Source organism: Malaya genurostris, chromosome 2, assembly GCF_030247185.1.
Source record: "Malaya genurostris strain Urasoe2022 chromosome 2, Malgen_1.1, whole genome shotgun sequence".
In the NCBI taxonomy this organism is placed as follows: domain Eukaryota; kingdom Metazoa; phylum Arthropoda; class Insecta; order Diptera; family Culicidae; genus Malaya; species Malaya genurostris.
In genome coordinates this window covers 328,938,898-328,964,590 of record NC_080571.1, presented here as the reverse complement: position 1 = coordinate 328,964,590, position 25,693 = coordinate 328,938,898, and the positions used below count along the sequence as shown (strand labels likewise).

Below are 25,693 nucleotides of genomic sequence, written 5' to 3'. Positions count from 1 at the left end.
ACTTTGTTTGGAATAATTGAAGAAAATAAAAAATCCCATATTTTTGTTGAAGGTAGTGCATAAGTGTGTTGTTTCCTGGCAAAGTTATACAACATTTTACCTTTATTTTACCTATGATAAAACCTTACACCGAAGCGAATATGCAATTTTATGCAGCCGATTTTTACAAAATTTATAGGAAAAGATATGCCCAATACTATAAAAAAAATTCTAAGTGGAACTCGATGGAACTTTTTTTTTAGGCCTCTCAAAAGTTAATTTTAGTTATTGAATTATGACAACCCCCTTAAAACTAGTTTTCTAATCATAACTTGTTTCAAGTTATTTTTTTACATATTTTGTTTGGAATAATTGTAGAAAATATACAATCCCATAATTTTGTAGAAGGTAATGCATAGGTTTAATCTTTTCTGAAAAAGTTATACATCATTTTACCTATTTTTACCTAGGAAACCTTGTACCGAAGCGAAATATGCAACTTAATGCAGCAAACTTTTACAATACTTTTAGGAAATTATATTCCTAATCCAATTTATTTTATAGTAAGAATATCTTGAGTACTATTCGTGTGACTCATTTTCACTATGGCCGTGCTGAAACCATGCATGATTAAGAAACGGAGGGTGTCACGCGTCTGCTATTTCTGAAAGTCACTTTTGCAGTGAGCGTAGAGATGGGCTATTCGTTCTTGAACTATTCCAGTGAATCGAATCTTAAAAAAGAGCTGATAGCTCACAGCTCTTTTTAAAAGAACCGCAGCTCACCAGTTCACCGCAATGGTAAGCAGGGATGCCAGGTTCACAGATTAATCTGTGTTCCACAGATTTTCAACCTTTTGCACAGATTTAAAAAATGGCACAGATTTTCACAGATTTCTGAAAATGGTCACAGATTTTGACAGATTCTGAAATCGATCACAGATTTTTGAAATTGATCACAGTTTAGCACCAAAAATTACAAAGCATTAGGAAAAAGTGAGACCTTTTTTTTGCTTACCAAAATGATTCCGATTAGTTATTATGGAAACGGGGAAACGTGCACAGATTTTTCACAGACAGGCTTTTGGCATATGAATGCATATGAAAGAAAAACGGCGCAAAAAACGGCGCTCAAAACACACCTTCAGTTCAATTTAAATGAGCTGATGAGCTGATACATTGAATCGATTCCCTTTAGTGAGCTGATCGGTTCGGAGCTGCTCACCGGTATGAGCTGCTTCGCACATCTCTAAATCAGCATCGCACGATCAACTTATCGTCTTAAAAAACGTGTTGCTTCGCGATAACTCAATTTATTTACACGTTTAAAAATGAAATCTCTTCGTAAAGGTTTGAACTTTTGCAATACTTTTTCATATTTTGATTGGAAAACATTTTTCCATTTTTTTAATATGTGTTGAACTTTTGACAATTTTTCGGACTTTCAATATTTAAAACTCACTTTGAAAAGTCCTAAAAATATTGCATCGAGTTCCACTTAGATTTTTTATAATATTGTTAATTGTCAAAAAGTAAACAAAATAAAAATCCCAACAATTTGCTTAAGTTTATGCGTGTTTACGCGCACTTTGTAGTAGATACTTAGGTAATAGAGGTAGATTCTACATAGATAAATTAAAAAAAAAATTGTTTTTAAAATAAAGTGAATATATCTCAAAAAATAATTTTTTTACACTATTTATATCTTCAGCAAAAATACTTGTTTTTGTTTTTTTCTTCAAAATGAGATAGAAAAAAAATTTTTTTTCGAGAAAAAAAAAATTTCTTTTATTCGAAATTGGTGCTACCCCCTTAACAAAAATTAAGGTGCCACTTTCAAAAGAAGCGTAATATAATCTTGTAAAATTTGTTCGAACACACGTTAGCTCTTAAAAATCAGTGAAAGTCAGTACAGACAATTGACCGTCTTTTTACAGTTTTGGACCACTGTGCGATGGTTTGATCAATTTTCACAAACTTAGATTGGAATGAAAGGTCCTGTGGTCTCATACGGGATTCGTGAATTTTATCCAGATCCGACTTCCGGCTCCGGAATTATAGGGTGCAGGGTGTTTAAAATTTTAAACCATCACTTCAAAGGGGTAAAACAAAAAAAAAATTCTAAATCAACATCATCAACGGCTCCAATCGATAGTCATTATCGGTCAAACAAATAACATGTCGGTTGTCGCCATCATTTTACTTACAATATCCTGAAAAATGCAATTTTTCAATTTTTTTGGAAAGATTGGACATATTTTCTTTTCTATTATGTTTATTTATCTTTTTTATAATAAATATGTAGGTACAGAATTCGCTCAAACTAATCAAAAGATTTTCTTATCGTTTCGCCTTTGGCTCATCAGTGCTGCCAAGTTTAACGGCATATCAGGAAATTCCCATTCGCTAAAACGAAGATTGAGGTAGGAATTTAGCGACCTGATATTAAACGACAAAATCGTAAAAAAAAGTATTTGCGTGTAAATAATATTCAAAGGTCTGTCACTTCTGGTTCCAGAGGTATAATGGAATAACTGGCGTAACGTAACAATTCGCTTCTTTTTTTTTTGAATATGCAAAAAATTCTATGCGCTTAATTTGCTAGGAGGTGACCAATTTCAATAATTTCAGACAAGTTTGAAAACTACTGTTAAATCATTAAGTTCGAAGATCTAATGTGAAGCGACATAATCGTATAAGTGACGTTATCGACAAATCTAATTTTTTTTCTATCCGCACAATTTACGAGAAAGCAAGAAGCGACTTCACAAATCCAACTGTTTTAAAGTAAGAGCTCCCAGAGGTTTACAACTGTTATGACATAGACAGAGGTAGTTTTCCACAAAAGCAATAAACGATCATGCTATCCCATAATGATCAAGATTCTTCAATGCTTCCACAACGGATATGTAATTTCGTTCACAAAACAAATTTTCTCACCGACACCCTGCAATTAAATTCAAGCAATCCACATCGACTTGCGTGCGTTCGCATCGTTTAAACCTTCCGAGTTAATCCCGGTATGGTTCACTAAGCAATATAATCGCATGATCCTCCGCGGATTGACCGTTACCCGGTGACTATCTAGTTAAGCTCCGATTCGGTGAAAATAGCGCGGGACGGAAAGAGACGGGCATTGTGTGCACTCGGCAGACAGACAGACAGACAGACAGACAGACGAAGCAGTGCGAGAGCGGTAGTATGTTATTACACGCAAAAGTACACCTCTTCTGACCAGCAGATAAGTGGCTATCGAAGTTCACCTGTTCAGCACATTTCCCGTCGTTTGTAATTTCTTCTCGCGAAATGTTTGCTTTTCGCGCCTTCTTTGCGTGGCCCTGCGGAAGATTTGGACGCCGCAGCAGAGCAAACTACTTTCTTCGACAATGCTGCTGCTACTGCTGCTGGCTTCTAGTTGGCATTTATTGCATGATAAGCAAACACTCAACATTTATGTGCAGTTTTGTGTGGTGTTTGTTTAGCTGATAAGCAGGTCTGTCTGTCCAGGGCCTAGCGGTTCCCATCTACTCTCGAAACCTACTGAGTGGGAGATTGAATGCTCTTTGGGAGGTGAGGAATGTGGTATATTGATGATCGCCTTGCTTCCATGTGTAGTTACAGTTGTGCCGTTGATCGCGCGAGCCCTCGTAGCCCAACAATGTTATGCAATGTCGTGGTGGCTATGGTCTATGGTTGGTATCTTTCTATCGTCGTACGAGAAGCCAGGAGTTGAAGTCGGAGTTGGCTTCTCGGTGGCTTGTCCGCCGAGTGGATGATTGTAGCTTAATGAACTTGGGGCCATTAAAAAGTTGGCAAAACAGGAAATCATCGTCGCTGCAGTTGTCGCTGACTGGATTCTGCAAAACCGCGGATTACTCGCTGATGAAGATTTGTGTGACTGCCGAATGACGTTTTATGGGTGTTTGTTTGTTTGTTTGCTTGTTTGTTTCTGCCGCTTAGGACCAGGAACTCAAGGTCGTGTTATGCAATCTTTTCGTGGAGCGTCACCAGGATGAGAAAGCGGTATGGTCAACTGAAATAGTTGAGACTAATTGGTCACAATGTATCATGTGTCCGTCTGAAAGGGAAACTTACTTCTTACTTAATTCATTAATCAAAATGGCAAAACAAATGTACCATCATAAAGACACATGTAGAAATAGGCAGGCACTTTTACTTTATGCGAGATGGTACATATTCTTTGATGCCCCATGCTTAATGTTAATAAAGTAACATAAAAACACTCGCAGACGGCCGAAATGTAAAAGGCCATTAAGAGAAAAGTACCATCAGTAGCTTCGGTTGCGATTATTCCGCCCGCGAGTCATCTGCCTTGACGTGAATAACTCCCTTCGTCAGCTCCGAGGTGTAAATCAAGAAAGGCAAACACATGACATGACATAACATGAATGATGATTTTCTGAACCAATTTTGCCATCCAGTACGCGGAGAAACCACCTGCCTTCGAGTCACCATACATACCCTCATTCGTCGAAGGAACCCGCAGGGAATAAAATATGTGCCTCATTATGCCAATGTCAATCTCTAAGGACGGCCCGTAGATGGCGTGCGCAACACTGGGCGGAACAACGGAGGCAATCATAAATTCATAATAACAATTTAGCCAGAAACATGAATACACGCCATAAATTTCCTCCGGTCAGGCGCGCTGTCGGCGCTGCGGCCTGTCAACTGGAATACAAACAGATGACAACTCTTCTAGTTGTCTTGACATGACCGGGACGCATAATTTCTGCCCCGCATCGGATGTCGCGCAACTTCGCTCCATATTGGATTACATGTGCAATTGTTGGTGCCCACTATGTGAAAAACGGTCCAATTTAATAGGGTGCGCTCTTTTGACACATCTCCATCGGCCTGCCAAGAGGAGCCTCCGTCATTTAGAGACCCACAGGAAAATGTCAACAACGATGTAGTCATTTCTTTTTGCGTAATCAATGTGGATTGTTGGAGACGTTCATTAAGCATGAACACACACAAAAATTGATCAACAATTCAACCTCTTGCTCAATTTTAATATAAACATCGTAATTTTCGCAAGTTTTCCACGGGGATAACCTACTTGAAGCACTTAATGTCAAAACTGAATGACGGCCGGTTAATTATAATCGATACCGGCCATTTGTTTACATCTCCGGTGGTGCTAGCTGCGTACCTAGAGCAGTAACAGTAACACCAACAGTAGCAGCAGTAGCAGTAGCAGAGCACTATGTCATAACTCAAACGACCTGTCGAAACCGATGATCTTTAGCCGCTAGAGCGATAAGGGCTCTAAAGGGCATATCGCGGTGGCGGTCAGTTTGCTGATTGACTGGGCGGCAGCGGCACTGACGGTTGTCGAACAGAGCAAAACCGAGTACTTACCAGTTGACCTCATTTGGTTTAGGTTATGTTATGCAAGCGGCGCACCGGTGAGCATCCTTGAATTGTAAATACTTTTGTTCGTGATATTTTTTTAATTACTTCAATGTTGGCCGATCTACTTAAAATGAAAAATTCTTCTGTTCTTGCCTGTTGGATTGTAGTTACAATTCAATGAGTTCCTCTTACGTGTTATAGTGGATCTATGTTTCATCAACAATTCCCAATCCACCTGATTTCGTATTAGAATGGCCAAACACGCTTCCAAAGTACGCTCGCGTTGGTTTTTTTTTTTGGTGCGAAATCAGCAGGTGCGGAACCGAGTGTTAGGACTATTTTACTTTTGCAGAATTTTTCAAAAAAAATACTAATCCTTTTGGTATCTGCTGGCTCAAGCATCTTCACTTTCCGATCGAACAAACCCATTTCATGTATTTTCGACATTGTCATTTACAGAGTTAATAAAAGTCATTTTCATTGACTCAAAACAGACGAAAATGTCGAGAAACTAATGTCACTTGCAGCTTTGCTAGCAAACTGTGAGAACAAAATCGATGTGCTATCAACGACTTAAGCGGAATAGTAGTTTCAAAATTGTGTTCTTTCTTTCATTTATCCTTTCAGTCATTTTGGGTTTACAGTGAAAATTGCATACTGTGCAATGTCGATATTCAACCGAATCTTCGAATATGACAGAATATGATACCTGAATTTTACCTGTTAATGCTATAATAATTTTGGTTTCTATAATAGTTTTGGTTTCTAAAGAGGTTTTTGGGTGTTATTACTTCGATTTATCATATCGAATGAAAGAATGCGAATTGGATGAAAGAATCCATATCTTGTGGATTTGGCAAAGAATATTCATTGATTCACGGTAACGCGTCGTCGTTCCTTATTTTTAAAGAAATAAAGATAGATGATTCCACCAGCCCATAGACCGAAACCAAACAGTACATGTATCAGGATGCATACGACGTGCGGATTTTCTTTACTCCAAATACGGAAATGTTGATGTTGACGTATCCATTCGAACAAAAATGCGCCTCATCGGTGAAGAGAATTTTGCACTAAAACAGTTTTAATTGAACATTGATTTTGAAAATAAGTTTCCACGATTTTGATGCCTTGTGCTGAAGTAAAGACTGTCCCAGAATGTATGGACGCAACCAAAAACCGCTGCCATTTCGCAATGGTTCAGAATCTGTTATTTTTTATGGCTGCGTCCTGTTGTTTACACTCTTCTCTAATCACTTGTGCAGTTGTTTATTCGTTTTTATTAGTTTGTTTCGAAATGCGTAGACTTTCAGCAGAACAACGTCGAAAAATTGTGTAAAAATGAACTGAGAAAGATGGGAAAAATGGAAGGAGTAAGTGAAAATGCCGTGCGAAATGCAATCAGGAAGTTCGGTGAGGATAACACCTTTGAGGATAAAGTGAAAACGGGACGAAAAAAGGTCCTGCTAACCCTCAGTTGGATAAACGTATACTGAAGGCGTTCGAGCAAAAGAAGGAGGTTTCATTTCGGGATGTGGCCAAAAAAGTGGGCACTTCAAAGTCAAATGTTCTTCGTGCTAAAAAACGTTTGAATCTTCGAACCTATAAGAAGCAGAAACAACCAAAACGCAAGTGTTAAACCGGTCCGAGACATCGATTGAAGTCAAAAAATTTGATAAGAAAGCTACGGTCTGGCAAACAATTTGTAGCTGCGGTAAGATTTCGAAACCCTTCATCACCACTGCTTCAACGAACAGCGAAATATACATCAAGGAATGTTTACAAAAACGACTTTTACCCATGATTCGAAGCCACAAGGATCCTATTGTCTTCTGACCAGATCTTGCTTCTTGCTACTACTCGAAATCAACGGTAGAATGGTATACTACCAAAAATGTCACTTTCGTCCCAAAAGACATGAATTCACCAAATTGTCCACAACTTCTACCAATTGAGGAATTTTGGGCATTAACGAAGGCACATCTTAGGAAACATGTCTCGGCAGTCGAAACCACTCCACAGTTCGAAAAAGATTGGAAAAAATTGTCAAAATTTGTCGCCAAGAAGTCTGTACGGAATTTAATGAGGAACGTTCGCAAGAAGGTGCGCCAGCTAGTCTACATTGGCTAAGTAGCAAATGATGAGAATAATATTCTGTTGCTGTAGTCTAATATTATCAGTATATCGAATAAAAATTGAATATGTAATGGCGTTTTCGTTTTTAATTTGCACTACACCGGTGCAGTGCTACACTGAGGTATGAATAAACGAACAAAAATGACGAAAACATAAACAGTAACCATTGGCTACAATAGACGATTCCATTGCACAGAGCTACACCAAACTTTTGATGAGTGCTACACCAGTGGCATCGGTGCAGAAAAAGTGTAGCACTGGTGTAGTGCAATTGGTAAAAACGAACGGTTTCAGTGCAGCTTTCGCTACACCAGTGTAGTGCAATTTAAAAACGAAAACGACATAACACTTGTGAATTATTTACAGCGAAATCAAAGTGCGTCCATACTTTCTGGAACAGTCTTTAAACCTATTCATGATGATTTGCCAAACAATACTGAGTAGAGAGGTCATTTTACACTGTCAAAACAACTTTCAGACAATAGAATAATCCCTATTGAAAAAAACAAACCTCCTAAAAAAGACCCGTTAGAAAGGTTATGCAATCACCGCGAAAACTAACTTTTGAAGCGAGGGCCGGAGAATCTCTTCGAATCATTTCATCGAGTACGAAAATTGTCTTTATGTGAGATATAAGGAGTGTATCGATAAGTAGTTAGCAACATTCAAACAGTTATTACTCTGAAATGGCTTAATTTTTTGCAGCGTGTTTTGCGGTGACATGTTTGTTTACATGTCAATAACGGCTGCGCAATCGATTGGTTTCGGTACGGTTTATCGTTTCAATGATGAGTCGAATTGATCCGGAAACGCGAAAGAAAATTCTGCACACTCGGTGCTCAGAAAGTGGTGTCACGTACAACGAAATTGCAAAACGGGTGAAAGTGCACCACACCAGTGTCAAAACTATTATCGAGAAGTTCGGTAAGACCCTTTCCATGAAGGATTTGCCCCGATCCGGTAGGAAAACGGGTCCCAGCCAGCCCGGCCGGGACCTCAAAGTGGTTGAGTACATCAGGAAAAACCCATCGGCGTCGATGCGGGATTTGGCCAAGCAGTTCAACACCAGCATCGGGATGATTCAACGGATCAAAGTTCGGAACTTCCTGAAAACGTACAAGAAACAGAAGGTGCCGAAAAAGTCCCTGGTACAGCAAGTTCAGGCCAAAACAAGAGCGCGAAAACTGTATAACCGGATTCTACAGAATAGAGACGGATGCATCCTGATCGACGACGAAACCTACGCCAAGGAAGACTCTCGAGCGCTGCCCGAACCGCAATATTATACGAAATCTGTGTACCAGGACCTGGACGACGCTGACACCACGGTGGCGATGGAAAAGTTTGGGCAGAAGGTGTTGGTCTGGCAAGCAATTTGTACTTGTGGTTTGCGGTCGTCGATTTTCTTCACGAAGGGCACAATTAACGCCAAGATGTACGAGGAAGAATGTTTGAAGAAGAGAATTCTGCCACTGTACAGAAAGCATAAGGCTGCTCCCCTTTTCTGGCCGGATTTGGCTTCAGCCCACTACGCCAACTCCGTTCTGCATTGGTTGTCAAAAAATAATGTACTTTTCGTGGAAAAGGACATCAACCCACCGAACTGCCCGGATCTTCAGCCAATTAAAAGGTATTGGGCAATTGTCAAGCGGCACTTTCGGAAGGAAGGTACAGTGTCTGGACAGCTGCCACCAGAAAAGTCACAAAAGTAACTGTGCAGAATTTAATTAAGAATGTCAAGTCCAAAGTGCGAGCGTTTCACAGAAACTAGGATTTTCTTCAATATAATCAGTGAAATGCATAAAAATGTAATTTTTATACAATAATAGCCTTTACTTTTGAACAAACTTCGTGAAAATCGGCATAGCCATCGCCGAGGAAATTAAAGCTTGCTTCAGATAGAATTGGAACAACGACAATTGCCTGTATTTAAGTTATTTATTATTGAACTCAAGATTAGTTTTTATACAAATGTAGTGTTTTCTTCATACTTTTAAGAAAAAAATTCGGATAAAATTATTCGTCACGGTTTCGAAAGAATTCTCGATTTTTTCCTGTAACACGGCTCATAAGGTGGCGCACACCTTCTTCGCCCATCGTTTTAGCTACCTTATTCCACCAGGTCGTCATCTGATTGATGTCTTTGACAACGTTTCCCTTTGCCTTGAGTCTCCTCTTCATGATTGCCCAGTATTTCTCAATAGGGCGAAACACTTTCTCTGCATACCATTCTTGAACGACTTTGCTGTAATGACAGCTTTCCAAATCTGGCCAAAACATTACGGGATGGTCGTGGGATCGAATGAACGGCAAAGTTCGTTTTTGAAGACGTATTTGTATACTTCCGATGTCATTATCTTATTTGTAACGAAAAATATCGTTTTTTGCCACAGCTGCAAATGCCCTGTCAAAACATAAATTTTCTTGCAAATTTGTCGGCAAAAACAAATTTAAATTTGGCTAAACGGCCCCGAGCCGTTGCGAAGTAAAATTTTTGACCTGGGATTTGCCCGAAGTCAGCCTTGACATAGGTTACATCGTCCATCAGAAGACACCCGTCGAACTTGGTCATATAGTTTCCGAGCACGAATTTTGACCACACTATTCTGTTTTATGGTCTGATTTGGCTGTTTGCTAGCTCGATACGACTTGATTCCTTCCCGGAGTCGAGTTCTCCTCACGGTACTATGGGCAGAACCGAATTTTCTGGTAAAATCACGGTCCGACAGATTAGGATTCCTCTTAATCGTCATCAAAATCTTACCACGCAGTTTCCGGTTTGACAGTTCCACTCCGACGATTGGCTTGAGGCTTCCAAATCGTCGTCAATGTTTCCTTATACCGTTTGATAACGCGCCATACGGTACTTCTGGGTAATTTCAGCTGCACAATGCACAATTTTTTTCCTTCTTTCGGCTTCCATGTTGATTGTTTACAAAGGACAGTCGATTTGCGGAATGTCAAAAATCATACGTGAAGCTGAAAAAATTCCCGACACGTGGGCGCCAAGAACTTCCAAATCCGTCCACCAGGAGCGCCACAATATGAGCAAAAGTTTGTTCCAATTCTAAATGAAGCAAGCTTTAAGTGACGTTATTTTCATTTTTGTTTCTATGCACATCACTTTATTGTTCCGGGACCGAAACTCGGAGTTGGATAAAATTCAATAGTAGTTGTTTATTTAAACGCAACAAATATACCCAGTAAATACATTTTTCATAGATTTGTGTTCAATACTAAATTGTTTGTAATTTTCGTTGGTGACCGCATTTAATAACCCATACCTTCGAAACCAAAACTTAGATCATGATTCAATATCAGTTTGGGGCAGAATGTCGCCCTTTCGTTTTAACCAGCATAAAAACTTTATAGGCAATATAAAGAGTAATCAATTCCATGGCTTTTTCGGAATTACTTGCAGTATATCAGTTCACCAACAGACATATTCAAAACTCATTTCACAACGCTGATTCGAGGCACAGATTCTATGGAAAAGTAATTACTAGCAGTGATTACATTATAGTTGTATATGAGAAAGTTAAACAAAACAAAAATAAGCCCTAGTCAAATCGTGGCAGATAATAATGTGCATAGGTTACCAGGTTCTCGATCCAAAAATGAGTTAAATAGATGTTATATCACCTCCGGCCGTTTACTAAACGTCACTTTGAAAAATCTTGATGAGTTCATTAACATTCCAACCCCGGCAATTACGGTATCGCATAGAGATTAATCATTTCTATAGATGGTACGTTTCTTCGGGTTGCTCATCTATCATGAGGATTAATCATCATCCGTACGCAATGGAGCGTACTGTGCTCATCAAATCACCATCTCAAAGTATTGAAGAATGAATGCCTATGGTATGATGTTTTTTAAATATGATTGCAATATTATTTTACAATTTATCTACAGATTCTTTTTTATTGATTAATGTATCATATTTCCATAATCTCGATTCCTGCTCAATTCGTAGCAAATTAGTACGGCACTCGTCAACGGAACGTGAAGGTAATATTACATCCGACATCAACTGTTCAAATTTGTTGGAACAACTGAAACGGCGATATGGGAAAGAAAACACGATTATTGATTAGATAGGAGTCAACGGTGACGTGTATTGGTTACGTGGGGAGCTGAATGGCCATTTACATTCGACCATTGCAAAATCCGGATCAACGAACCGCTGCTGAAGTAAAGTTTTCTTTTCGCTTCACGGAACAACGTAAGAATTTTAATTACCGAAGGAAAGTGTTCGGCGATCGATTCACGAATGGCAAACACATTTCGAACATTGACATTTGGAACTGATACCTGCCTGTCTGGCGATCGAACAATGCTGCTAAGGAAGCAACCTTCAGCAGCACATTGAACTCGTAGCACCCGTATAGCTGTCGCAAAATCCCTCACAGACCGGATGTCTCAATTGTTATTTGAGGCATGGTCCAACCACACACGCGGGGTTCTTCTACGGAATGCAGATCAAAAAGGATGAGATACTGGCGCAGATAGAATCAACAAGCGGGCGAGACTGTTTCGTTTCATTATTAAAACCATGAAGTAAAAATAAATAAACTTAGCTCACGCTAAGACGTTCAGAGCTAAAAAATTCCATTTGAATTGAATGCAAGGGCAAATGAAACATGTAAGAATATTTGATAATAATTGATGCATTGACTATCACGGACTTTTTTACCATTAGACTTTTCACCATTCATGTACAAATCGAACTAAAACTGATTTTAGTAAAATTGTGTTCAAGCTGACTGAACTAAACTCATCTAATCAGGGCTGGGAAAATCAAGATAAAAAAGTCGTCAAATCGAGATCATTGCCGAAAAAGATCATTTGTGATCTCTTCCAATGAAGATCACTACTGATCTGATCTTTTGATAAGTGATCTTCGAATCTCATCGAAAAAAAATCTGTAGTGATCGATTGAGCTAAAATGATTCTTGATCCATGTAAGAACAATCATTGGATGATTCAATCAACTTTGAGCATTGTGGAAATAAAATCACATATAAGCAAGATCAGATATGATTTCAACACATGTTCTCGTTTGATGCATCTAATGTTCGATATCGCAACCGGTTATTTCATTCGTCATAAAATGAATACTAGAGAAATGAATGCCAGATGAAGGTTTTATGAAAATAATTAGTTCAGATCGTACTCACATTGATATTGTGAATTTGACAGGATTCGCTGTGCAATAGCAATACGCAAGGCAAAATTAGTAAAAAAAATGTTTCCCATAATTTAACTTATAAAAGTAATAGGAGCGCAGGGTTTAGCATGTTTCACTCATGACTGGAGTATTTCCTGATATCTGGAAATCTGCTTATATGTTTCCTGTGTACAAGAAGAACATCGACAATTACCGTGGTATCACCGCTCTTAGCGCCATTTCCAAATTGTTTGAGCTTGTCGTTTTGAAGCCTATTTTTAATCACTGCAAGCTCAACACGGGTTCATGCCGAAACGCTCAACGGCCACTAACATACTAACTTTCACGACGTTTATAATGCTCCATGCTATGCTATGTCTAAAGGTCATCAAACGGACGTTGTCTACACGAATCTCTCTGCTGCTTTTGATAAAATTAATCACGCTATCACAATTGCCAAATTGGACAGACTGGGCTTCGGTTCCAACATTCTTCGGTGGATTCAATCGTATCTTTGCAATCGACGGCTGGCGGTTAAGATCAATGAAAATGTTTCCAAGGAGTTTTTTGCTTTTTCTGGTATTCCACAAGGCAGTCATCTCGGACCACTGATATTTCTACTGTATTTCAACGATGTGAACTTTTCTTTGAAAGGTTCACGATTTTCTTCGCGGACGACCTAAAGTTATTCCAAATTATCAAGACTCTTGAAGATGCCTGTTTCCTTCAAAGTGAGCTTGAAATTTTCTCCGAGTGGTGTGAAGTTAATAAAATGACGCTAAATATCAGCAAATGCTCGATTATCATTATTATTATGAAAGCCGTGGGATGCTCATCTGACTCGATACTCTACAAGTACGCCGAGATCTGTTCCGTGCAATGCTGATTGCCGATATTTTGACGAACAATGTTGATTGCCCTGCACTACTTAGTTAAATCAACATCAACGTTCGTTCTAGAGCTCTTCGCAACAACTACCTCCTCAGAATGCCTCTACGTCGTACTAACTACGGAATCAACGGTGCCGTTATTGGATTGCAGCGAACCTTCAATGGCGTATCTATGGGATTCGATTTCCATTTTCCTCGTAGCAGAATAAAAGCGAATTTTTTTAATATTCTTAGAAATAATCATTAGGACTTTAGTTTGTCTGTTGATTGAAATATATATAAATAAATAAATAAATATTACTTGCTAGTTTACATGACTTGCTAGTTGACAGCAAGAAAAATCACTATAGCTGTTCCGTTTCATATTCTGAGAGCACCAACATTAGCATTCAAAATTCACCGGAATAGAATTCTTTCCGATTTCTCAGGAATTGCTAAGCCAATTCTCCCAATTCTCAAGCCCATCACCCATCAAATTGAATAATGCTAAAAATTTCTAGCGAAGTTCTGGCATTAGATTCATTTTGTGGAATTTGACCTCTCTGTTTCAACAGCCTGTTCGCAATCGATTCTTAGTGTACAGAATCTGCTTGGCTAGTATTACGATCCTATTGACAATTGTTCCAGGTCGGGACTTGAACATACGACAACTGCCTTGTACGACCAGCGCCCTATGCATTGAACCGCCAACCCGGGATGAAGTCGTCATAGAATTGATGACGAAAAAAATGAAGGAGAGTTTTGTAGTTATTTAAATTTGAAGATCTAAAATCGAGTTTTTCGTCGACCTTCGTCCAAATCTATGAAAGCCCGCACACATTTTTTCGGAAATGCCTCGTGCATGCCGACTTATATCTGCCTGCATAGAGTAGAATAAAACTTATATTTTAATTAGAAAAGGTCTATTACAGAAATATTAAGTTTTCACTGTGATTTACTCTTGTGCAAACACCAAACAACTCCAATGACAAATACTAAACAAATGCACTATAATTGACTAATATGCTGAATTTCAATGTGGTCGTGAAAAAAAAACGATCGTTCAAATGAGGCTGTTTTTTCCGGAAATCGTCTCCAAAGTTCATTCCACCGGTATTGGAAATCTAAACATGGCAGAATATAGTTAACATCGTAAAGATTTAAAAAGGAAGTGTAGTCACAATTTTGCATGAGTACTTGAATATGAAAACCGTATTTGTAAAATTCAAGTCGCATTTTATCACAACCGAAAAACAAAAACAACGTATCGCTAGTTGTCAAGAATGTTTGGCCATGTTAAGCGTAATAAATCGAGGGGTTGCGTTACAATGGATGAAAAATGGATTCATTAATGTACGCGAAGACTCAAATATCGGCAGGCAAGGGTAAGATCTCTGTATTTTGGGAAGCGAATGGAATGTTGTTGTCATCTTGAAAATAGTACAACGGTAAATAGTTTCAAGGTTACACAGCATTATTGGATCGTATATAAGTCAAATTTGAGATAAAATGGCCACGAAAAAATAGTTAAAATAAGTGCTTTTTAGTCAAGATAATGCACCGTGCCTCAAGTCAATCGTTACGATGGCATAATTCCATGGATTGAAAATACGAACTGTTACCGCACCCACAGTATTCGCCAGACTTAGCTCCCAGCAACTTTTTTCTAAATATGATCTAACGGGGAAGCAAATTAAAAAAATTCACATGCCAATGCAATTATGTAATAAAAAAATGTTATCGCAAACACGGGACTCGAACCCGTAGTTAACTCCTAACCAGGGAAATTGTAGGAGTTAGCTACGGGATCGACTCCCGTCTCTGCGGTATCATTTTCACGATTTTCATTACATAATTGCATTCGCAAGTCAATTTTCCAATCTGCCGTTAGATACTACTCATATTTAAAAATAGTTCAAGACAACCTCTAAAACACAACAAAGACTAAAACACAAATCGATGAACTTTTTTCTGTTTTGGATTAAAAAAAATGCTTTCTCGAAAGAGTTTCACATTGAATGGTGAGGCCATCACTTGAGTAAAGCGTTTTTTTAGACTAAGGAGAAATCGTGGTATGAAAGTATTGCAGAAATGTTGGAACACCGTTGGAACAATTGTATTGCTCTTCAAGGAGTAGAATGATGAGTATTTGGAGAAAAAAGTTTTTTTTAAGACTGGAGAATTGTTGACCACAATCTGTTTAACAGCTACGTCTAGAAACGTTGGAACTAAAAGCAAATAAATTGAAAATATTTTCTTTCCAATGCATAAATCTCCGCTGAATCGAACGCGATTTCGGAATTATAGGGTAAAATGTGTTAAAAATTTGATACCGTCATTTAAAGCGGTGGAACGAAACACATTCAAAAAATCTTAAACTTGCCTCAAAACTAATTTCAATCGGTAGTTATTGTCAGTAGACGGTCAAACAAATTAATTTCAGCTTTCCTGATTCCTGGCTTTCGATTAACGAGCTGAGATTGTAGCCATAGACTTCAAAATTGATCCCAGTAACTTATCTCGAACCGACTTCAATTATGTCGATTCCCGGAATCCGGGTTCGTGACCTGTAATAGTGGCATCATTACACCACTAGCTGGATTAAAACAGGTTTTGCCTTTCTCTAGAGAAAGGTATTAGAATTGCTGGAAAAACCGACTTTTGAACGGAGCGTCGGAGACCCATAGTGTTATATACCATTCGACTCAGTTCGACGAGATCGGAAAATGTCTGTGTGTGCGCACTTTTCGAAGATATTTATACGCGCTCAATTTTCTCAGATATGGCTGAACCGATTTTAACAAATTTATGCTCATTTGAAAGCTACTACTAAGCTAAATTAATTTATCAAGTTCGAAGTCCAAATGGCTGTGAATTTTGGTTCCGGAGATATAATGGTATAAGTGACGTAACCGACAAAACACGTTGTTTTTTAACGATCTAATGTATATAAGGGTGCCAAAATTTAGGGATCACCTCTAATTTCGGAAAGCGCTACTGTTCGAAAGTTTAAGCACCTCGAAAAAATTCCTCATACAAAATTTGAGCTAAATCGGACATGGCTAAGGAGTGCTGCCCAGCGGTTAAAGTTTGAAAATTTTCGATCTTGAAAAAGCACCATAGGAGGGAGAACATGAAATTTCCGAAACTGAAAATTATTTTTGATGCCAAAAATCTTAAAATTGCATGAAACGTCGAAATTTAGTGTTATTTAAAAAAAAAATTCCGAAAAAATTGACTTTCTGAGACTTGATATTTTTTCTAAGTCCTAAATAGTCGATTTTTTCAAAAAAAATTGTTTTCGAGATGACACTTAATCACGACGCTTCATGCAATTCTAAGACTTTTGACATCAAAATTTTTTTTTCGATTTAAAAAATTTCCTGTGACCTAAGCCATATTAAGATACATTTTTAGGGAAATCGATCAAATAGTTTTTGAGTAACCCTTCAGCTAAGTAAGACAGAGCGGTTTGGAGAAGAAATACTGCAGCATTATTATTTTAAAAGAAAATAACTTTAAACATTTCTCTTTTATTTGATAATAATAAATAAACGAAGCAAGAAAGTATCAAAATCTTATCACAAACTTAGTCTTCCTAAACAAACACATATTGCTGATTCCTATAACTACTGTAGCATTATTGCGCCATTTTCCCTTTACCATAAACAAAACTGTGGCAACTAGGTAATTCGGAAAATTCCTATCCTGTGTGACTCATGATTCGTACACACAAAATGGCAGGATGCCAAATCAGTCCAAAACAATGTCGAACCTTACCGCCTACGGATAAGCGACTAAATTCGGGTTCTGAAGCGTTCTAAAACAGGTGATACCACATTGGTAAATCGTCTGCTAAACCATGATTTTCCCGACTTTTCTCAAAAATCGAGTTCTTTGAAATCGGACCCTATTTAATCCCTTATTTAATAGTGTGAAACTGCAACTTAAGAGTTTATGATAGTCCAAATTGATGTGCATTTCGTCATACATGATGATGTACAAGTATTTTTCGTACAAAATGCTGTTTTTTAGTTTCTGAGTTCGAGTTTTCACCAAATACGCATGAGAACTAATTTTCGGAGGGCTACGCTGCTTAACGAGTAGAACCATTCGAATCCCACACTTTTTTGAGCCATATTTGATCGACAACTCCTTTTTTCCTCCACCCACCATCCATTTGAGAGTGTTGAATTATCTTGGTTTTCACAAAGCCGCAAATTTTACTCCAAAAACCTAAGCCATTACCTTTCTGAATTTTCTGCAATTTAAATTGATAAATTGTTCGAGAGATTCTAAACTAAGAATATGACGCTTGAGCGGCTAGGATTAAGACCATTTTCGATGAACGCTTATCAAACCCAGTCTTGTGGTAAAACCGTGTCTACCATAGCTCAGGGTAGCGGAAATGGCAACGCGTAACGCATGAGAACGCAGGTTCGAGTCCTGTCTCTGAACGTATCTTTTTCCAAAATATCATCTTTTCTGTAAGTTTCTCATTCATTTGGCTTCTTCAATACATGTTTCCACTCAATCATTGCAAAATCTGAATTTGACAATGTTTTTAGCCCATATAGGAGTACCATCTTCCCGATTGCATTGTTTTGCTATAGAGCAGTCTGCTCATAAGGAGCCTAAAGTTCAGTTCAAACTAATGACTGCTTCAGCAGCCATTGAGTTTCAAGCCAAATTTTTTTAGTTATCAATAATCCAAATTATCTAGCGATTTCAATCAATTGAAATTTAGAGTTACATATTCGCTTTCCTTTTAATTCCGTATTCCAACTCCTGTCGGTTTACACAGTAGAAGTAACTTGTGAACCAAGGTGTTGAACTTTCCAAGACAATGTGTCACCTTTTCAACGTGAAAACGCACTGACAGTGAATATTGTTGAATTGCAAATTTCACCAGCAGCAGTAGCCACGCTGGGAAACAATCAACTGTTTCATATGCAGCGGACACAAGTCATCATTCCCATATTGAGAGACGTGTGCCTCCCCCTCTCGGACAAGTGACAATGTTGTCTCGTCGTTGATCTGCTGCGAGATCAGTGTACTGCTCTTTGTACCGCCGTGAAAAAAAGGGTAGCACTCACATGCGAGCAATGTAACTTTTCACTTCTATCTTCAATCTCCAGGGCTTCGGTGGCCGGTGTTTCGATCCTCGAATGGTCCTCAAACATGTTTCACGCGGTCGGTGTTCGGCGGTGATAGGCCTTAAGATTAACATCTCAATCATAGTGGCTACCGGCAGTTGATTGTTGGTCTGCTGGATGAATTGCCGGTGTTATTTTGAAGCAATGCTAATTTTCTCATTCGTTTATGTGCAACCGTATATGATTATCGGGTGATACAAACAAAATACTACCAAGAAACAAGTGTTTAGTGGAGGCCCTATTCAGTATCAATTAGATGCAAACCTTTCATTTAGATTGTGTCCATGCAGTGATAGGTTATTTAGTCTTAACAAAAAACCTGTTTTACATGCGACTTGGCTTCACTTTCTTTCGTCGGATGGTTGGAAAATCTACGCATTGAAAGTAATCATCAGCATTGAGAGAACGATGACTTGCAACTGTCAAAGTCACTTACTCAAAAGACGCGATTGTCATCCTTGGACCTTCAAGGTACAAACGCTGTCATCTATTTCGAACAACTGCCATTCAAGACCATCAATTCCCAAACCACTCGAAACGAAGAGCAGTGATAAACACAAATTTACATTAAGCTTCCGGATATATTTTTTTAGTGTGTCGGATGTTCACGACAACACGACAAAACAAACGGACAATAACATAATCCACTTTGAATTAGCCTTCCTAAATGGCACTCGTTCTGACGCCAAGTGCCCCGAGTCTGGGTCCGTCACCTGCGCGGTCTCTAGCAAATCAGATGACAGAATAGTAATGTAGCTAATTGATGATTGTCTTGGCAAAACACTACCGTAAAGTGGATGACACTTCTGTTGCTGCTGGTGCAAAAAAAAACTTAATCATGAGGGCGGCGCAAGCCTCTGGTTTGAGGTTTTCATTTACAATTACGAGTCTCGGTTTTTTTCTTTTCTTCGCTAGTTATATGAAGCAGGTGATTTCAAGTAGCAACGACGAGATGTTTGCCGTACGGAACATCGCACTAAGCAATAAGGAGTTGTAGTAGAGCAAATGTGAGTGAACTTCTGAGCTGCTGAAGATACGTTCCGCATCTGCCGCCACCGAGTGAAGAAGCTAGCAGACTAGAATAATCGACTTCACGTTCGGGTGTAGAAGGTACTGAGCCAAGGGCAACGAAGGGTGAAAATTCCGATGATTAATCCCTGATATTATCTGTGGCTTCTGGATGAAACGAAACTCACCTGAAAATAGAGAGAAAGATGAAGAGAATATTAGTGCTAGTTACAATTGTGGTTTGCGTGGTGATGAAAATTTCATTACGATCGGATTGGCACTACTGTTTTATGCATTTTTCTTGATTACAATGAATTATTTGATTTCTTCAGCGTGATTGTGGCAACTAGATGTCTTATCTCAAGTGCATTGGATGATCAATAAAGGGAGGAAAGGGGAAAACATCCCGTCATTATAAGTTCTTAGTTGCATTGGACGTGATAAAATGGATTGCAATGTTTTCAAGCAAAAACGAGAGAACAATTTGAAAAGAAGTATTGAGAAATAGGATTCTTATGAAGCACAAACGAAATTATTAAATTTAGTCGGAATAATGGAATCGTGTTTGTGCTCGTTCTCTAACTTTTGTATCAGTCAATATTCAAATCGAAACAGACTGGGAAGGAATTGATTAATCAAATAACAGGAAAGAAATTGAGACTGAAGCCCGCAAAATTCTCATATCCAGATAAATTATTTTACCTATCAAACTTTATTATTTACATTTTTGAGAATGAAGAAACAGCTACTTAATTTAAAGACTTTAACCAAAAGTTAATTATTTTTTATGAAATGGTCCTTAGCCAAAGTAAATCGTTGACCGGAGATAAAACTAAATAAATACTCACAAGTTCCTACATCCTGCCTACCAATTCGTTTATGACATTTGGACAGTACTCAATAGAACGGCATTAGCTATCTTCTGACTGCCAAATAATTTCAGCAGTCATTGTGTGTTTTGATCAATGATAGAACGCATTTTCAGGCACTCTTCCTTATGGAGTTCCTTGTTCACATACTCATTTGATTCGAGAATTTTCGTTTTTGTCCACAGCTGCAAATCGCATGCCGAATCGAAAATTTTCTAACCTACTTATCAACAAAAACGAATTTATTTCTCCTTAAATCGTAAAAAAGTAAAGCTTTGGTTGTACATTCCTTTTGTGAAATTTGACCTTATGTTGCAACAGACTTCAGAGCCGATTCTAAGCGTACAAAATCATTGCTTGACTACGCGCTCAGATGGAAATAACAGAATTATAACAACTGGAGTAATTTATTTCAGAAATATTTTGTAACAAATTCAGAAATATTTTTGGCTGGTAAGCTGTTAAAATAACAAAAATCATAACAAAAAAGACTCTAGAGGGAACAAAATCGTAACAGATTTTCAAACGTTTGTATCACAATTATTATTGAAATTGATATAACTACAGAAGTCCGAAAGCAGAAATTTATAACAAATTAATAAATTAGTAATAAATTAGATAGCAAATTTAACACAAATTTATTGAATGAATAATTTATTTAGTAATCTGGTTTCTTGTTTTAGTTTTTTGAAATTCTGATATTTATATTTCGATATAAAGCAACAGAAGAACTTATTTTTCCAAATAATGAACATTATCATAAGTCTTGCAAACGAAAATAAAACATCATAACTGATTTTGTTATTATAAAGTTTTAACTATCAACGGTTTTCATTTGTTAAATATCTCAAAATAACACAAATTGTTATACATATCAACTGTTGATATACTTGTGTTATGATTTTGTTAAGTGCATCTGATCGGGTAGTGTTACGATCCTACGGACACTAAGATTAGGTCGGGGCTCGAACATACAATGGGCATGTAAGACCAGCGCTCCATGCATTGAACCGCCAACCCGACCTCATTAAACCGTAATGATATCAAATTTTCACCCGGGAAACTACTAAAACCTCATGTTTACATTCATAGACAATCAGTATGTATTTTGGGCACCTAGTGGGAACCTGCACCAGTTTGTGTTTGCGCCGAACGACTCTGTTCAAGCGCCCGTTAGGTTGATTGTAGAGAATAGGTTCAAGGTACTTTATTCGTTGCGCCACCTCACGAATACCAGTCGTGCAGTCATTTTTCCACATGCCCATAGCTTAGTGAAATGCTGCTCAGCTAGTGCGTGAGACATCGATGAAAACAATCAATGGTCAGAAGGGGTCAACTCTGGGGAGTATGTCGGGTAGAGCAAAAATTGCCATTTGAGATCAGAAATGATGTTTTTGACCACTTTTACTGTGTGCAGGGGCGATTCTGCGAAATTACTTTCTCGTGTCTTGTAGAGCATTCTGGTCGTTTTTCTAGTAATGCTTAATACCTTGATATAATTTCATCATTTGCCGTTGGTACCGATTAGTATTTACAGCTTTCTCTGGGTTGAGAAGACCGTAGTACAGCACATATATTTGACCAAACACAGAGCGTCGTTTTCTTTCCAAGGGTCGACCCATGATTTTCTTCACTTGGGATTCTCATAATAAATCCATTTCTCATATCTCGTCACGATCCGGTGCAGAAAACTCTTAGTTTCATTCCAAGAAAGAAAATTTTCTCTCAGTGTTTATTTTCTGCTTTTCCAACTGTCTATCATTCAGTTCATGAGGAACTTATTTTCCCACCTTCTGAATTTTGTGGGTTTTATGTATTATACACTGAAATCCTCACTTTTAAATCGTTTAAACCAAAATTTACAAGTCGCGATCTATAGATAATGTTTTCCGTGAGCTTCAGCAAGAGTTCGACGGGACTTCACAGCACATTTTCAAGACAAATTTATGACACTTTCCGCAAATTCTCTTTACTTGGCAAGAATTCCGACATGTTCACTTCACTAAATGTATATGAAAATGGCCCCCAGTTTCGGTCGATTGAAAAACTATAGGCAATTAATAAACAAAAATCGAACAAGTCTAATGCAGAAACTGATAGCACCCGGTTGCCGCCGTTCTAGTGAGTATTGTTCAACTGTCATCATAAAAACTCATTGGTTGGCACGATGTAGGAACTTGTGAGTATTTATTTGGTTCAATCACCGTTTCGTGAATGGCTTAAACCTTCGATTAAAAACCTGAATCGCAATTGACAAAACAGTAGCGCCATGTTACGAAGATATCTCTTGAAAAAATACCGCATTACTAACTGGCTTATCTAGTATGTAGTTACGAAACACAATAAAAAATCTGAGTTTTACAGGAAACCTAATACCACATACTACGCAATTCATACATAAACCTAGATGGTCAAATGATCTCTTTCGTAATGATATTAATAATTAAATCTCAAGATATTTTCGAAGCCTATAAATTTCGAGATGGCCATGAACTTAGCGAAGCACCTATCGCCGATGATAACGCAACAGATGAACAGATGAAGAGTATATTTAAATTTGTTGCTCAATTTTTATAATTTTTTCAAGTAGTTAGTCTATATGAAATTAACAAAGCACCTTCGCACTGAATAGCCAGCACTTCTTCAGTTCTTCAACTAAGCAACAAATTCAAAACCACCGTAACTAATTAGCAACACCTATGAACTTAGTGAATGCTTGAAAAAAATAAAAAAATGAACAAATTCAAAATTACCGTAACTATTTAGCAACAAAATATCCACTGGGTTTCGATTTGTTTTTGAGTTTATTTAGTAGGAGTGCTTCGTTAACTGCATATGAACTAATTAAAGTACTTAAAAATTTTAAAAGAAAATTTGCAGCAAATTCAAAATTACCCTAACTAATTAGCAACTAATTAACAACAAATTATCCACTGGGTTTCGATTTGTTTTTAGGCTTATTTAGGAGGGGTGCTTCGTTAACTTCAAATGAACTTAAAGTATTTTAAAAACATTGAGCAACAAATGCTAAATTACCGTAACTAATTAGCAACCATTAAGTAACAAATAATCCACTGGGATTCGATTTGTTTTTAAGTTTATTTCGGAGTGTTTCGTTAACTTCATATGAATTTAGTAAAGTACTCGAACAAATTTAAAAATGAATGAGCAACATATTAAAAATTACCGTAACTAATTAGCAACTAATTAGTAACAAATTATTCACTGAATTTCGATTTTTTAAGCTTGTTTAGGAGAGGTGCTTCGTTAACTTCATATGAGCTGAGTAAAGTATTAAAAAAAACATTGAGCAACAAATTCTAAACAATTACTAAGCCACAAATTATCCACTGAGTTTCGATTTGTTTTTAAGCTTACTGAGAAGGGGTGTTTCGTTAACTTCATTTGAACTTTCAAATTCCGTACCGTAACTAATTGGCAACTAATTAGCAACAAATTATCCACTGGGTTTCGATTTGTTTTTAGGCTTATTTAGGAGGGGTGCTACGTTAACTTCAAATGAACTTAAAGTATTTAAAAAACATTGAGCAACAAATTCTAAGTTACCGTATCTAATTAGTAACTATTAAGTAACAAATAATCCACTGGGATTCGATTTGTTTCTTAGTTTATCCAGGCGTGTTTCGTTAACTTCATATGAACTAAGTAAAGTACTTGAAAAAATTTAAAAATGAATGAGCAACATATTAAAAATACCGTAACTAATTAGCAACTAATTAGTAACAAATTATCTACTGAGTTTCGATTTTTTAAAGCTTTTTTAGGAGAGGTGCTTCGTTAACTTCATATGAGTTTAGTGAAGTACTTGAAAAAATTAAAAAAAAAGAGCAACAAATTTCTAAATTACCGTAATTAATTTAGCAACAAATTATTCATTGGATTTCGATTTGTGTTTATTTAGGAGGCGTGCTTCGTTAACTTCATATGAGCTGAGTAAAGTATTAAAAAAAACATTGAGCAAAAAATTCTAAACAACTATTAAGCAACAAATTATCCACTGAGTTTCAATTTGTTTTTCAGTTTATTCAGAAGGGTTGTTTCGTTAACTTCAAATGAACTTTCAAATTCCGTACCTTAATTAATTAGCAACAAATTCGTAACAAATTATCCACTGGGTTTCGATTTGTTTTCAAGCTTATTTAGGAAGGGTGTTTCGTTAACTTCATATGAACTTAGCGAACTGCTCGAATTTTTTTTTGTTTGAATGAGCAACAAATTCAAAATTACCGTAACAAATTCGCAACTAAGTAGTAACAGATTATCCACTGGATTTCGATTATTTTCAAGCTTATTTAGGAGGCGTGCTTCATTATCTTCATATGTGCTGAGCAAAGTATTTCAAAAAACACATTGAACAACAAATTCTAAATTATTGTTACTAATTTGCAACTATTAAGCAACAAATTATCCACTGGGATTCGATTTGTTTTTAAGCATATTTAGGAGAAGTACTTCGTTAATTTTATATGAACTTAGCAAAGTACTCAATTTTTTTTAAAAAAAAGTGAGCAGCAAACTAAAAATTACCGCAACTAATTAGCAACAAATTATTGACCTATTCGCGTTATCATCGGTGATAGGTGCTTCGAGAAGTTCACTTTCATAATTTCGAGGTTTGTGTAGGTTCTTAACTTTTTCCGGCTTCCGTCACAACCAAAACCAACTATAAAGACTGTCCCAGAAAGTATGGACGCAACCAAAAACCGCTGCCATTTCGCAATGGTTCAGAATCTGTCAATTTAATGGCTGCGTTCTGTTGTTTACACTCTTCTCTTACCACTTGTGCAGTTGTTTATTCGTTTTCAATAGTTTGTTTCGAAATGCGTGGACTTTCAGCAGAACAACGTCGAAAAACTGTGTACAAATGGTGCACAGAACGCGGACTGTCACTGAGAAAGATAGCGAAAAATGGAAGCAGTAATTGAAAAAGCCGTGCGAAATGCAATCAGGAAATTCGGTGAGGATAACACCTTTGAGGATAAACCGAAAACGGGTCGAAAAAAAGGTCCTGCTAACCCTCAGTTTGATAAACGTATACTGAAGGCGTTCGAACAAAAGAAGGAGGTTTCAGTTCGGGATGTGGCCAAAAAAGTGGGCACTTCGAAGT

General features: G+C 37.5%; 1 protein-coding gene and 1 long non-coding RNA gene across 6 annotated transcripts in view; both read right to left on the bottom strand.

The window, feature by feature from the left end:
• Positions 1-25,693, bottom strand: part of LOC131431478 (protein Shroom) — a 547,622-nt gene that overhangs the window by 111,576 nt on the left and 410,353 nt on the right. The gene's annotated exons all lie outside the window — the stretch shown is intronic.
• Positions 19,557-25,693, bottom strand: part of LOC131431481 (uncharacterized) — a 98,795-nt gene continuing 92,658 nt past the window's right edge. Inside the window, exon 2 of the long non-coding RNA XR_009229681.1 lies at positions 19,557-19,884. This is a non-coding gene — a long non-coding RNA (uncharacterized LOC131431481). The remainder of the gene's footprint in view (positions 19,885-25,693) is intronic.